We start from the raw sequence: 14,313 nt of genomic DNA, 5'->3' as shown, positions 1-14,313 counted from the left end.
AAAGATTTGAGATTTATGTTTGATTGTCAGACCGCTGATGGGATGATAATATCTTTTCTTTGTCATTTTAAGGACGTGTAGGGTCCGAGGCAATCAGCCAGGCATAAACCGTAGGTTGGAGCACAAAGAGGTTTATTATTACTTACAGTCAAATCACCACCACTCCCGGAGGGCCTCCCCCCCCAACCTGCACCCTGGTCGGGGATTTTTAATACTCGAGGGGCTCCACCTGCTGGGGGAAAGCCCCGCCCCTCACTGGGGAAGGTAATATTCCCCAGAGGGTACGCGGAACCTGATGGTTCCTATCCCGTGATCTCCGCTGGGGTTAGAAGAGGACTCGAAGTAAGAAAATCTACCTTGCAGCAATTTCCAGTCCGCAGCCCAAACTGTCGACAATCTCACTCTCATTGTGAGAAATGTTCAAGCACTGGCCAAAAAATTAAATTCAGTTAGTCATGCGTAAAACTGACAAGGAAATCAGCAGAAGCTTCTATTGGAAGGAATGACCACCCCACAGATGAAGTCAAAGTCTCAGCTTCACATTGAGGATACCTTCTATCGTGTTGTGTGGCACTACCACCATGCAGAATAGATTCAGAACATATCTCGCAACTCAAGACTGGGCCTCATGAGGCGCTGTGGGCCATCAGCAGCAGCTGACAAGTGACAAGTAACATTTATGCCAGCTATGTGCCAGGCAATGACCATCTCGAGTAAGAGAGAATCAACCCATTGCATGAGGGGTGGCATGGTAGCACAGTGGTTTGCACTGTTGCCTCACAGCACCAGAGTCCCAGGTTCGATTCCCGGCTTGGGTCACTGTCTGTGCGGAGTCTGCACGTTCTCCCCGTGTCTGCCTGGGTTTCCTCCGGGTGCTCCCATTTCCTCCCACAAGTCCCGAAAGACGTGCTTGTTAGGTGAATTGGACATTCTGAGTTCTCCTTCTGTGTACCCGAACAGGCGCCAGAGTGTGGCGATTAGGGGATTTTCACAGTAACCTCCTGCAGTGTTAATGTACGCCTACCTGTGACACTAATAAAGATTATTCTTACTGTTACTGTTATAACCCACATGAGAACTACGGGGACGGACCAATTAGCCTCCTCGTGGGCCTCTTGAATACAACCTTCCCCGCAACTAACTTAATCTGGCCTGCCGACAGACTACAATCGGCCAAACCACAGGTCATCAGGTGCGATACCTCACCGTATTGCGTATTGTCACACTGCATGGTAGAGAGCGGGCGATCACATTTCCCTCCAGAACACTGGGCGTGGCAGAGAGAAACTGAGAAAGGAGAAATGGCTGCGGTTTTCACAGTCAAAAAGTTCCATCAATGCGTGTATGGGCGCCGTTTTACAATAGTGATGGACCACAAACCATTGTTGGGACTCTTCAAGGAAGGCAAGGCCATCCCACCCATCGCATCAGTCCGTATCCAGAGATGGGCCCTCTTGTTGGCGACTTATGAATATGCGTTCGATCTGTGGTAATCCACCACTGTGTAAATATATGTGTGCCTGTATTAGGGGATGTACAACAGTACCTGTATTACAGGTCTCTTGGTAGCCCCTGCCGGCTAGCTCCGCCCACAGGGAGCAGTATAAATATTCATCAGTTCTCCTGAGCTACCATTCTACCAGCTGCAGTCGAAGGATAAACATCTCACGGTAATAAAGCCTCTCTTGTACCGATTCGAGTCTTTATGTGCAATTGATAGCGTATCACGAGCACGACCGGGCATACAGATTTCGAACGCAGATGCCCTGAGTAGACTTCCTCTGCCGACATGACCTCCGACTCCCCGCAGAGCCAATAAAGTGGGAGCCATGTTGAACTTCATGGATACGTAGCCAGTCACAGTGGGCCAAAAACGTGAGTGGATACAAATAGATTCCTTATTGTCCAAGTTCCGGCATATTGGTCTATATGGTAGTCAACACCGAAAACTGTCCAACGAGTTAAAGGCTTTTTCGACTAAGATATCAGAATTCATTGTTGCAGATGGCATCCTGTCATGGGGCACTCACATTGAGGTTCCACTCAAGGGTCAGGACTTTACGCTGCGAGATCTACATAACGGGCACCCAGGTGTATCACCAAAGTGAAAATGCCAGTCCGCAGTTACGTCTGGTGGCCGGGCCTGGGTGTGGAGCTGGAGCGAGTGGCACAGCAGTGAGGCGTTTGCCAGGAGCAGCAGAAGCTCCCGCCCTCCACCCCTCTTCACCCATGGGAATGACCGGGTGGGCCCTGGGTGCGGCTTCATGCCGACTTTGCCGGTCCTTTCCAGGGCTCCATGTTTTTAGCTGTTGCGGATGTCCATTCAAAGTGGTTAGAGGTCCACAGGATGTCATCCACCATTACATAGGCGACGATTGAACAACTGGGAATCGCATTCAGTACAAATACCCCGGAGGTGTTGGTCACTGACAACGTTGCGCCTTTTACTAGTGAAGATTTCAGGATTTTCGTGAAGACAAACGGAGTGTGGCACATCCGCACCACCCGGCTACTCAATGGAGTAATAACTGCCACACTTTAGCTACTCTCCACTACAGCTGCGGAATGCAGGTTGGTGAGGATGAGGTCTGGTGTGTTGTTCTCTTACCAGTTGTCGTAGACCCAGTCTAGCAGTTTAGCCAGCTCGGTCAGTAGTGGCGCTACCAAGCCTAAATTGGTGGTGGACATTGAAGTCCCCCACCCAGAGTACATTCTGTGCCCTTGCATGGAGGAATACTGATTTATCAGCTGATGGTGGACTGTCCGTGGTAATCAGTGGGAGATTTCCTTGCCCATTTTGATCTGAAACCATAAGACCCCAGGGTCCAGAATCGATGTTGAGGACTCCTCCTCATCTCTTCCTCACTGTTCCTTCCCCTCTGCTGGATCTGTCTAGGAATGTTTTTTTAAATATAAATTTAGAGTACCTAATTCATTTTTCTAATTAAGGGCAATTTAACTTGGCCAATCCACCTACTCTGCACATCCTTGGGTTGTGGGGGCGATACCCACGCAAACACGGGGAGAATGTGCAAACTCTACCTGGACAGTGACCCAGAGTTGACTTTGTAACAGTTTGATACAACTCGGCTTTCAGAGGGCATTTAAGAGTATAGTAGATTTCCTTCCTTCCCTAGAGGACTTGAGTGAATCAGCTGGGGTTTTTTTTAACGACAATTGACAATGATTTCATGGTCATGATTCCAGGTAATTATTGGATTCATTTTCCATTTTCTGCCATAGCAGGATTCGAACCGGGATCCCCAGTCCATTACCCTGTGTCCCTCGTTCACCAGTCCAGTGAAAATACCACCATGCCATCGCCTCCCTGGGCTGAGATAAGATGAGTAAAGAAACGTTATTGGGTTTTGCAGCGCCGAGAGTGAGGCCCTTCGGCCCATCATGGGGCAGCATGGTAGGCCAGTGGTTAGCACAGTTGCTTCACAGCTCCAGGGTCCCAGGTTCGATTCCCGGCTTGGGTCGCTGTCTGTGCGGAGTCTGCACGTTCTCCCCCTGTCTGCGTGGGTTTCCTCCGGGTGCTCCAGTTTCCTCCCGCAGTCCAAAGATGTGCAGGTTAAGTAGATTGGCCATGCTAAATTGCCCTTAGTGACCAAAAAGGTTAGGTGGGGTTAATGGGTTACAGGGAGAGGGTGGAGATGTGGGCTGAAGTAGGGTGCTCTTTCCAAGGGCTGGTGCAGACTGGATGGGCCGAATAGCCTCCTTCTGCACTGTAAATTCTATGATGATTCTATCCTAATCCCGTTTTCCAGCACTTGGTCGGTAGCCTTGTATACTACAGCCTTTCAAGAGCTCACCTAACTGCTTCTCAAATGTTGTGAGGGTTCCTGCCTGTAACACCCTTTCAGGGAGTGGGTTCCAGATTCCCATCACCCTCTGGGTGAAAAGGTTTCTCCTCAAATCCCCTCTAAATCTCCTGCTCATTAACTTAAATCTATGCCCCCCTGGTCATTGACCCCTCTACTCGGGGAATAGTTCCTTCCTATCTATACTATCTATGCCCCTCACAATTTTGTCCACCTTGACCAGATCCCTCCTCAGCTTTCTCTCCTCGATGGACAACAGCCCCAGCCTAACCAGCCCCTCTTCATGTTTGAATGTGGTTGTGTGGAGCATAAGCAGCCGCCTCGAGCAGTTGGGCCGAATGGGCTGTTTCTGCTCTCCGTGCTCTGTGTCATTTGATGTGAATCACAATGATTGCAACACTGCGTGGACACAGCGTGGAGGGAATGCACCATATGGTGACAGGGTGGCTACATCTGCAGTGAGCGACAGCTGTTCAGTTTGGACGAGGAAACAGCTGCTGAAAGAGAGCGTCAGTTCGGATTTGTTTGATTAGGCTCAATGTCGGGGAGATTCAATTAGCAGCCAGATACACACACTGACACATGGTACAGCAGAGAAGCAGAAACCTCCGAGGAGAGTCTGCCGGCAGCCCTCCTTGCGTCAGAGCCCCAGTTGGCAGCAACAGTGTGTCTTTTTTTGAATGTTATTGAGATACCAAGGTTAAAGGATCAGGGTGAATAGTGGGGACACCAAGGCAGGGGGGAAGAGGTGGGGTAGAAGAGTTATAAATCAGCAAGTCGCTGACACCCACCCTGGGGTTTGTAAGCCCACAGATTGTCAGAGGAAGGTTAGAATGAAGAAGATAAGGTCTAACACGTACTTGAGTTCACAGAGAAAGAACCACTCAGAGGAGGAGAGTGACGGAGGGGTTTTGATTGTAACACTGTGCAAACCCAGTGTCCAGGAAAGGCACTGTATGATTATAGGATGGATGCTTCTGCAGTGAATGATCTTAGTTACGCATTTCCACCGCATGCACGGCCCAAAAATAATGGAACTTTGCTGTCCGAGCATTGAAAGAGTACAGGCTGAACATTCGGAGGGGGTGTTGGGTTTCTCTGAATGTCGAGGAAGCCTTTACTTAGTGCCCTACACAACCTCAGAATGTCCCATTTACTGCAAATGGAGTGCCGTTTGAAATGCAGTCACCATTGTCCTGCAGGAAAGCACAACAGGAAACTTGCACACTGGAAGATCCCAAAAACAGCAAGGTATTAATGAGCAGATTCAACGGTTCTGGTTGAGGCATGTTTAACCAGGTCACCGCCAATAACTTCCCTGCTATTCTGAGAAATAGTGCCATTGGACCTTTCATGTTTAGCTGAGAGGACAAGCAGAGCTCGGTTTGATTTTGTCCACTGTTATCTGCCACTTCTCAGCATGTTGCAACAGTTGATGTCATTAAAGAATAAAGAATAGTAACACAGGAACCGGCCCTTCGGCCCTCAAAGCCTGCGCCCACCATGATGCCTGTCTAAACTAAAACCTTCTGCACTCCCAGGGTCTGAAATACTCTATTCCCATCCTATTCATGTATTCAAAGTCAGAGCACAGAAGTCTAGGAGTATGGTCGAAATTGACAGGAAACTAACAGGAGGGAGATAGAGAACCTAGTGGAGTGGTGCAGCGACAACAATCTCTCCCTCAAAGCCAGCAAAACTAAACAGCTGGTCATTGACTTCAGGAAGCAAAATACTGTACGCACCCCTGTCAGCATCAACAGGGCCGAGGGGGAGATGGTTAGCAGTTTCAAATTCCTAGGGATGCACATCACCAACAATCTGTCCTGATCCACCCACGTCGACGCTACCACCAAGAAAGCATAACAGCGCCTATACTTCCTCAGGAAACTAAGGAAATTCGGCATGCCCACACTAACTCTGACCAACTTTTACAGATGCACCATAGAAAGCATCCTATCTGGCTGCATCACAGCCTGGTATGGCAACTGCTCGGCCCAAGACCGCAAGAAACTTCAGAGAGTCGTGAACACAGTCCATCACACGAACATGCCTCCCATCCATTGACTCCATCTACACTTCCCACTGCCTGGGGAAAGTGGGCAGCATAATTAAAGACCCCTCCCAACCGGCTTACTCACTCTTCCAACTTCTTCCATCGGGCAGGAGATACAAAAGTCAGAGAACACGCACGAACAGACTCAAAAACAGCTTCTTCCCGACTGTTACCAGTCCCCAAAACGACTTCTTATGGACTGACCTGATTAATATCACACCCCTGTACGCTTCACCTGATGTCTATGTATTTACATTGTGTACCTCGTGTTGCCCTATTATGTATTTACTTTTTCTTTTCATGTACTTAATGATCTGTTTGAGCTGCTTGCAGAAAAATACTTTTCACTGTACCTCGGTACACGTGACAATAAACAAATCCAATCCAGAATGCCTAGGCGAAAACCCCCGGTATAAATGCATTGTCACATCAGCTCAAAGTTAAACATGCAAAGGTGGGAGTTTTTGCTTTCTAACACAAGTTTGATAAAATGTTCTGAAGCTTTCTCACCAACTTGAGCTTGAATGCACCATGAAACAAATGCAAATTTACAGCTGGCTGGGAATAAGGAGGCACATGGTGTGCATTAGGAGTGATTTGTACGGAACAAGCTGTTGCTAGAAAGGTTCAGCGACTGGCAACAACAGTCCTAAAAGCTGGTAATGTGCATAAAACAGCCTAAATTATTTGTTTACAGCAGCAACTGTCTCACCTCCATCTCCTAATCAACCAGAAATGTCTTTAACAAAAATGGATAAAACCTGCTACCTCACGATGGCTGGATGAAATTGTTCCGCTCTTCAGCTGTTTCCATTCGTGATCGTCTTTGGGCAGCTTCGTCTGAAGGGAATATCGAAGCTTCAAATGTATTCCACCAATAAGTGGAAGTGAACTGAGCTTTGAAACATTGCCTGCACTCGGGAGCCAAGAGAGACAGATGACGTTTTGTGTAATATGATGCGATTTTTTTTTTAATGATAAGGGGGAGGATGCTTAAACCCTTCCTCCATCTGAGCTCGGCAGACCTTGTGATTTAATGTCCTTCTCTATATTTCGTCAAGAACCCATAAAACCATCAGTAGGCAATAACATAGCAAAAAGCAAACAAGTCACGGACTGATACTCGTAACTTTTCATTAGCCTCCGTCTTACAAACGATAATCACGAACTCTCCTGAAATTACATTGGGATTGTGGAAGCAAAAACCTGCGGATGCCGGAAATCTAAAATAAAATTTATTGCGGCATTCACACTATTTGGCTTTTGGGTTAGTGCTTAATTCACTGCCATTTCCCTTCTAGGAAAGCTTCCTTTGGAAAATCTCTTCTTGTCCGATCGCTTGTCTCTTTTACCTCGTTCACCTTCATTGCTTCCTATTTCCTTCCAAACTCTACTGCTACCATCTGGTAAAAGGTAAAGTTGCCATAGTCCCAGATGACCATAGGCTGCTTTCCCCTTTGAGGGGCAAGGTTGAGAAGGCAGGGCCTTCAGGGATAACAGGGACTGGTTTAGCACAGGGCTAAATCACTGGCTTTTAAAGTAGACCAAGGCAGGCCAGCCGCACGGTTCAATTCCCGTACCAGCCTCCCCGAACAGGCGCCGGAATATGGTGACTAGGGGCTTTTCACAGTAACTTCCTTTGAAGCCTACTCGTGACAATAAGGGATTTTCATTTCATTTTCATTTCAACTGCTACCATCTAAAGGGACAAGAGCAGCAGATACCTGGGAACGCCAACACTTGGCGGTTCCCCTCTCAGCCATTCACTACCCTGAGTTGGAAATAAATCGCCTTCACTGTGTCGCTGGGTCAAAATCTGGAACTCCCTCCCTAACAGCACTGTGGGTACACTTACACCACCTGGACTTCAGCAGTTCAAGAAGGAAGTGACTCCCACAGCCCATGAATGAATTAAAGAAAAAAATCCCTTCTCCGGTTGGTATCTACCCAAACTGATCTATTCCCTTTGGCCTTGCCGGGTGAAATCCTTTGTCATTGGATCTCTTTTGCCCTAATGAGGGTTTTAGGAACACAGGAACAGGAGTATACCATTCAGCCCCTCGAGCCTGTCCCCCCATTCAATGAGATCATGGCTGTTCTGTGGTCTAACTCCACATACCTGCCTTTGGCCCATATCCCTTAATACCTTTTCTGAACAAAAGTCTAATCACCTTGGGTTTAAATTGAACAACTGATAGAGCTTCAACTGCTATATGTGGGAGAGAGTCCCGAACGTCTACCGCCATCTAAACTGCTGGAGATTGGCATCCTCTCACTTGATCCAAACCTATTACATCTCTAACTTTTTCCAGTTCCGTTGAAAGGTCATTGACCCATTTCTCTGTCCCCAGTGTGTTGTTCCTCGTGTCTTAATGAAGCTCGTAGTCTCAAAGGTGGAGAAGATGCTTTATTGTGAATTTGTTCTGTCTTTAGAGCTTAACTTACGGCTACCTCAAGTGCTGCCTGCTTGTCCTGCTCCCAGTTCTCCCTTCTGTGAAGTGTGTCCTCACTTCCTGTCCCTGTGCATTTATAGCTCTCCCGTGCTCCCTCTAGTGCTTGCTCAGTTGTATTGCATCTACTCAGATCTACAATCACCACATCCCCCCTTTTTTCTTTACATATTTTCTGTACATCGTTAAAGAAAATTGTACAAAACAGTTAGATTACTTACGGTATGTGTATCTATACAAGAGATGGTGCTGTTGCATATTTTGCAAAGCCAATTTATATTTATGAGTCCAATCGTAATAAAAACATTTATGAGCCCAAACTTGATGAATTTGTTCATTGAGTTTTTTCTTTTTCGTTGTTGACGTGGTGAATGTTGTCGGTGTTCTTGTTATTTTAAGTAACCAATACGTCATCCTGAGGTGTTTGCATGGTCGAACCACTGATGTTGACTGACATGGACTTTTTTCTTTACTTATGGTATCGATTTAGTATGTCATCTGCCTTGAAAGCTGGTGTGCTTGCTTGTTCTGGAGCAGATGTGAGTTTGTGCGATTCGTTGTCATCCCATGGCATGTTTGTAGTCTTGTCATTGTTTTGCAGTGTGCTGTGGCATTGTCCTTCATATGCAGAGTTGTACCATTTTGTACAAGTCGTTGTTTCATTGCTGTTGTTTCTGTCGTTCCTGTCTTTGTTGTTTTCGTTGCCGTTCTTGTTGCTGTTTTTGTCGTTTCTGTCTTTGTTGTTGTCGCTATCTTTGTTATGCTTCTTGTTGGTTTTGTTGTTCTTCTTGTAGTTTTTGTCATTGTGCTTGTAGTTTTTGTTGGTGCTGTTGTTCTTGTTTCTGCAGTGCTTCTTGCGATTTTTGTTGTTCTTATCGCGCTTCATGTTGCTTTTGTTCTTGCTGTTGTTGTTCTCGTTTCTGCTGTGCTTCTTGTGGCTTTTGTTTTTCTTGTTGTGCTCAATGAGTGTCCCGTGTGGATAATTTGAGTAATTGTCACAGTTATTGGTGCGAGTGTCCTTTGTGGAATCTGTTACATTGAACGTTTCGTCTCGAGAATGGTGAGAATGATCTGATGTTGCATTGATGCTGGTGACATCAGTCATTTGTGGTGGATTTGATTCATCGTCTTTGCTTTCTTGGTGCTCCTCTTCTGGAGTCAAATTCTTCACGATTTCATTTGACACGGTCTCTCTGGACTCTTGGTGCTCCTCTTCCGGAGTCAAAACCTTCATGATTTCAATTGACGTGGTCTCTCTGGACTCTTGGCGCTCCTCTTCTGGAGTCAAAAGCCTCATGGTTTCTGTTAATGTGGTCTAACTGGACTCTTGGTGCTCCTCTTCTGGAGTCAAAATCTGCATGGTTTCTATTGGCGTGGTCTCTCTGGACTCTTGGGTGGCCCTACTCTGTGCTTCTGTACAGACGAGCTGAGATCTGTCAGTCTCGCTGTGATCCTGTACCTCCTATATGTCGAGTGTGATCACCTTGTCACTGTTTTCGCATGCAGTGGGTAGATGTACATTGTCTTCTTCTTGATTATGTGAGCTTGGTAGACTTTCAGAGTCTGCTTGCGGTTGCTCAGGTACGGCGGGTTGACCTTCATGGTCTTGTTCATGCATGGTGTTCACCAGGGAGTGTTTGCTTGCTTCCCTTTTGGAGTCTTTCATCACTCTCACTGTGGAGCCTGTCATCACTCTCTCTGTGGAGTCTTTCTGTGCTCTCTGTGTGGTGTCATCTTCGTCTTGGGTATTGCTGTCATCCAATGTATCGACGATCTGCCATGGCACCATGGTGTTGGATTCATGTACCACAAGTAGATTCGTGTTGAGCTTTGCGACCGTGTCGCTGATGCTGTGATCAACATATCCGAATAACTCAGCCATGTCTGAGTAGTATTGTTCAAAAACCAAATCATCTTTTTTTGCTTCGGACTTGGTATCGTTGTCTTCATCATTTTTTTCATATCCGAATAACTCAGTCATGTCTGAGTAATATTGTTCGAAAAACAAATCATCTTTTTTTGTTTCGGATTTTCTTTTGTTCTCTTCACTTTGGGTGGTGCAGACTGCTTTGCTTTTTCCAGGCTGTTGTGAGAGTTATTTTCAACTGCTGGTTTAAGTTCAGGCGTTTTTCTGTCTTCTGAGGCAAGAAAATTTGGTTTTACAGCTTTAAATATCTTGTTTTCAATTTTCGGGCATTTCCCTTTTAAATGGGTGTGGTCCGGATCCTCAGACGTCATGACGTTCGTGACGTCATGCGTAGGAATCAATCGCGCATGCGCAAATCGATCTTCCTTTACCGTGCGGTTTTGTGTCCACTGCGCATGCGCGGCTTGCGCGTGCGCATATCGATTCGCGACCAAAACGTTTTGAGACTGTGCATGCGTGGCTTGCGCTTGCGCATAATGATCAGCAACACAAACTTTTTTAAACTGCGCATGCGCGTCTTGTGCATTCCCAGAACACAAAACGGGTGATTGTAACTGCGCATGCGCGGCTTCTGTTTCCTGTGCATGCGCAGACGCAGATTTTAGTTCTTTGTCTCCCAGAGACTGCAAAATGTGCTCCGACACCATTTTATCGCGGATTTCAGCGTTTTTTTCTTTCTGAAAGTTGTAAGTTACCTTTTCCTTTCTATCTGGACTGGATTTCAGCGTTTTGGCTTTGTGAAAAATTTATTCTTCCTTTTGATCTGTACTTTTCACTCGCGATTTCGTGACTGAACCCTTTCTGTTCTTTTAGTGATTGTTTGAGTTTTGCATCACTCAGTCTCTGTGCAGTTTGGCCTCTGAGCATACAGCGCTGTTCAAATTTCATACAGTACTCTTCAAATTTTTTTAGTATTATTTGTAAGTTGTTGCTGTCTTCAGCTTTTGAGTATTTAAATCCATTATATACTTTTCTAGCTTCATGTCCTGCGATGAGCATTGCTATTTTAATTTTGTCTGAGGATGCTGCTAAATCATTAGCTATGATATAAAAATCGAACATTTGTTTAAATATTTTCCAGACATTTCTTACATTGCCGGTCATGTTCAGCTGGGGTGGGCGTCCAACCCACATCCTCGAATAAGCGAGGTCTTCCCAAGTCGAATGTCCAGTAGGAGTTTTTCTTGCCATTTTGGTCTTTCTGTGTCTGCAGCTGAGTTGTCGTGTAGTATGTGTCTGAAGCCACTGCTGGTACCATGTGTTGTTCCTCGTGTCTTAATGAAGCTCGTAGTCTCAAAGGTGGAGAAGATGCTTTATTGTGAATTTGTTCTGTCTTCAGAGCTTAACTTACAGCTACCTCAAGTGCTGCCTGCTTGTCCTGCTCCCAGTTCTCCCTTCTGTGAAGTGTGTCCTCACTTCCTGTCCCTGTGTATTTATAGCTCTCCCATGCTCCCTGTAGTGCTTGCTCAGTTGTATTGCATCTACTCAGATCTACAATCGCCACACCCAGATGCTGAGCTTTTTCAGCAGTTTCTGACTTCACTGTGGAATTGTGTAGCCACACAATATTCCAGGATATTTCCTATTCTTCAGAGCAGGTGGCCCTGGTACGGTAGCGCAGTGGTTAGCACTGTTGCTTCACAGCGCCAGGGTCTCAGGTTCAATTCCTGGCTTGGGTCACTGTCTGTGCGGAGTCTGCACGTTCTCCCCATTTCTGCGTGGGTTTCCTCCGGGTGCTCCAGTTTCCTCCCACAAGTCCCGAAAGACGTGCTGTGAGGTGAATTGGACATTCTGAATTCACCCTCAGTGTACCCGAACAGGCGCCAGGATGTGGCGACTAGCGGCTTTTCACAATAACTTCATTGCAGTGTTAATGTAAGCCTACTTGAAATGAAATGAAATGAAAATCGCTTATTGTCACAAATAGGCTTCAAATGAAGTTACTGTGAAAAGCCCCTAGTCGCCACATTCCGGCGCCCGTTCGGGAAGGCTGGTACGGGAATTGAACCAGCGCTGCTGGCCTTGTTCTGCTTCAAAAGCCAGATATTTAGCCCACTGTGCTAAACCAGCCCCTCGCTAGACCAGCTTGTGACAAAAAAGGATATTTAAAAAAAAATACAGGGGCCAAAGATTATCACTGAATTTTGGGTGACAATGGGGCAGTATTGCTATAAAAGTGGGGGCTTCGGTGCTGATCTGACTACTGACTCCGCCAGCGAGATGTGTTAACAAGCACCAATGATGTCAATATGTTACTGTGTTCATTCACATTTCCTCATAATGTTGTAGAATTTGCAGCAAAGCTAGAAGAACAAAAACAAGTTGAACGACAGGTAATAACATCTACGGCGGAAGAAAGAGCCTTAGGTGGAGCTCGAATAGCAGAAAATGGGAAAGGGGGCGTAATGATATGTAGACAGACGTGTAACTAAGGGGTTAATCAGAAGACCCAGCTGTGGCACAACCACTAGAGGGCATTACACGACCACTATAAAACCACAGCTCACACAAGCTCTCGTCCTCACTCCCAGCAGAGACTGGGGGAGCAACACGAGTGTAGCAGAGATCACAGTCACGCCACCACATGTGGTTTAGATACAGTTTGTACAGCTAGTCAAGTTTACTGTGTTGCCCGAGTTACATCAGCAGAGTGTTAAATCCATTTATTAGCTTTGTCATTACTAAATAAATACTTTGAGGACTGGAGTATTCTTCAACATCATCTACAGTTAGCAGCGACTTATGTTGCTCAAATAACGTAACATAATATGGTACCAGAGTGACTGCTGCATTGACCTAGTTAAATTCAGTAAGTTTAGAGAGAAAACCAGATAGCCATTCGGCAACAGAAGCATTGCTTCCAGAACAAAGCCAGCCGACTCCACAGAAGCATCTCCTCCGGAGCAAAACCTGGCGATTCCACGCATGACGGACAGACCACAAGCTCCTCGTCACCTCAGCACCAGCGGTAATTTTGATGATAACTGGCGCTTGTTTAAACAAAAATTTCAACTGAATGTAGAAGCATCTGACTTAACAAAGCCGCAGATGCTCGAAAAATAGCTCTCTTACTGACTACGGCTGGAGATCTGCAACTCTTTTAACTACACAGAAGGGCAGGATAAAACAAAATATGAACCCATCCTTGAAAATTTTGATAGCCGCTCCGAGGTCCAGATAAATGAAATATTTGAGCGCTACAACTTCTACAAAAGGAAGCAAGGGAAAGAGGAATCTTTTACCAGTTTCTTCACTAACCGCAGACTGTTGGCTCAATCCTGCAACTTTGGTGCTCTAAATGACTCAATGATCAGAGACCAGATAGTATTTAGAATCCACTCTGATCCTCTCAGAGAGCAACTACTTATGATAAAACATGACTCTGGAAATCGCTATCGAAACGTGCACGGTGCATGAACACTCAAAAAATCGCTACTTACAATACAAGATCGCTGAAAGTGGCAAAAGCACCTCCCACGAGAGTGAGTGCGTCCAGGCCATCTCCCGACTGCAGCGTCTCCATGTTTCCGACAGCAGCCATCTTGCCGCACGGATCCAGATGATGACTACCTGGATAAAACATTCCAAGTGGGAATCATAAAAATGTTTGAAAACTCCACAGAGAATACTTCGCAAGTGCAATCAATCCATGCCATTGATTCCGAAGCTGAATGGAACTCAGTGTTGGATGTAAACAGATGCCCCATTAAATTCAAACTGGACACAGGTGCCTCCGCTAACCTGCTTTCGAAGCTCGACTTCACGAAGATAAGAAAGCTCCCAAAATCCTTCCAGCTGCCTGCAAACTCCAGGACTACAATGGCAACGCAAGCTTGTCATGAAGGTCATGCCATTTAGCAGTGTCCAACAAACACATAGCAACAAGCTATTGAGTTTGTCCAACCGGAGAAGTCGTTGCTGTTAGGTGCGCAAGCCTGCAACCAACTGAACCTTATTCAAAGGGTCTACACCATGACCTCATTTCATCAAGCTTTTCAGATCAGCATTGAAGGAATACTGAACCAAATCCCAGATGTCTTCAGCGGAATGGGCTCA

The 14,313-nt window shown here is 46.1% G+C and overlaps 1 protein-coding gene across 2 annotated transcripts in view; it reads right to left on the bottom strand.

Moving 5' to 3' along the window:
- Window positions 1-13,805, bottom strand: part of LOC119972238 (adrenocorticotropic hormone receptor-like) — a 177,751-nt gene extending 163,946 nt beyond the window's left edge. Inside the window, exon 1 of one of the 2 annotated variants that reach the window (XM_038808629.1) lies at window positions 13,698-13,805. The gene's annotated coding sequence lies outside the window, so the exon portion shown is untranslated. Of the gene's footprint in view, window positions 1-6,648; window positions 6,793-13,697 lie in introns of those variants that run through there. The other variant, XM_038808628.1, reaches the window with a different exon arrangement.
- Between the last annotated feature and the right edge of the window lie 508 nt (window positions 13,806-14,313).

This window comes from Scyliorhinus canicula, chromosome 10 (assembly GCF_902713615.1).
Source record: "Scyliorhinus canicula chromosome 10, sScyCan1.1, whole genome shotgun sequence".
NCBI lineage: Eukaryota > Metazoa > Chordata > Chondrichthyes > Carcharhiniformes > Scyliorhinidae > Scyliorhinus > Scyliorhinus canicula.
Note: the sequence above shows the minus strand (reverse complement) of the source record. Positions and strands in the feature narration are given on the sequence as shown.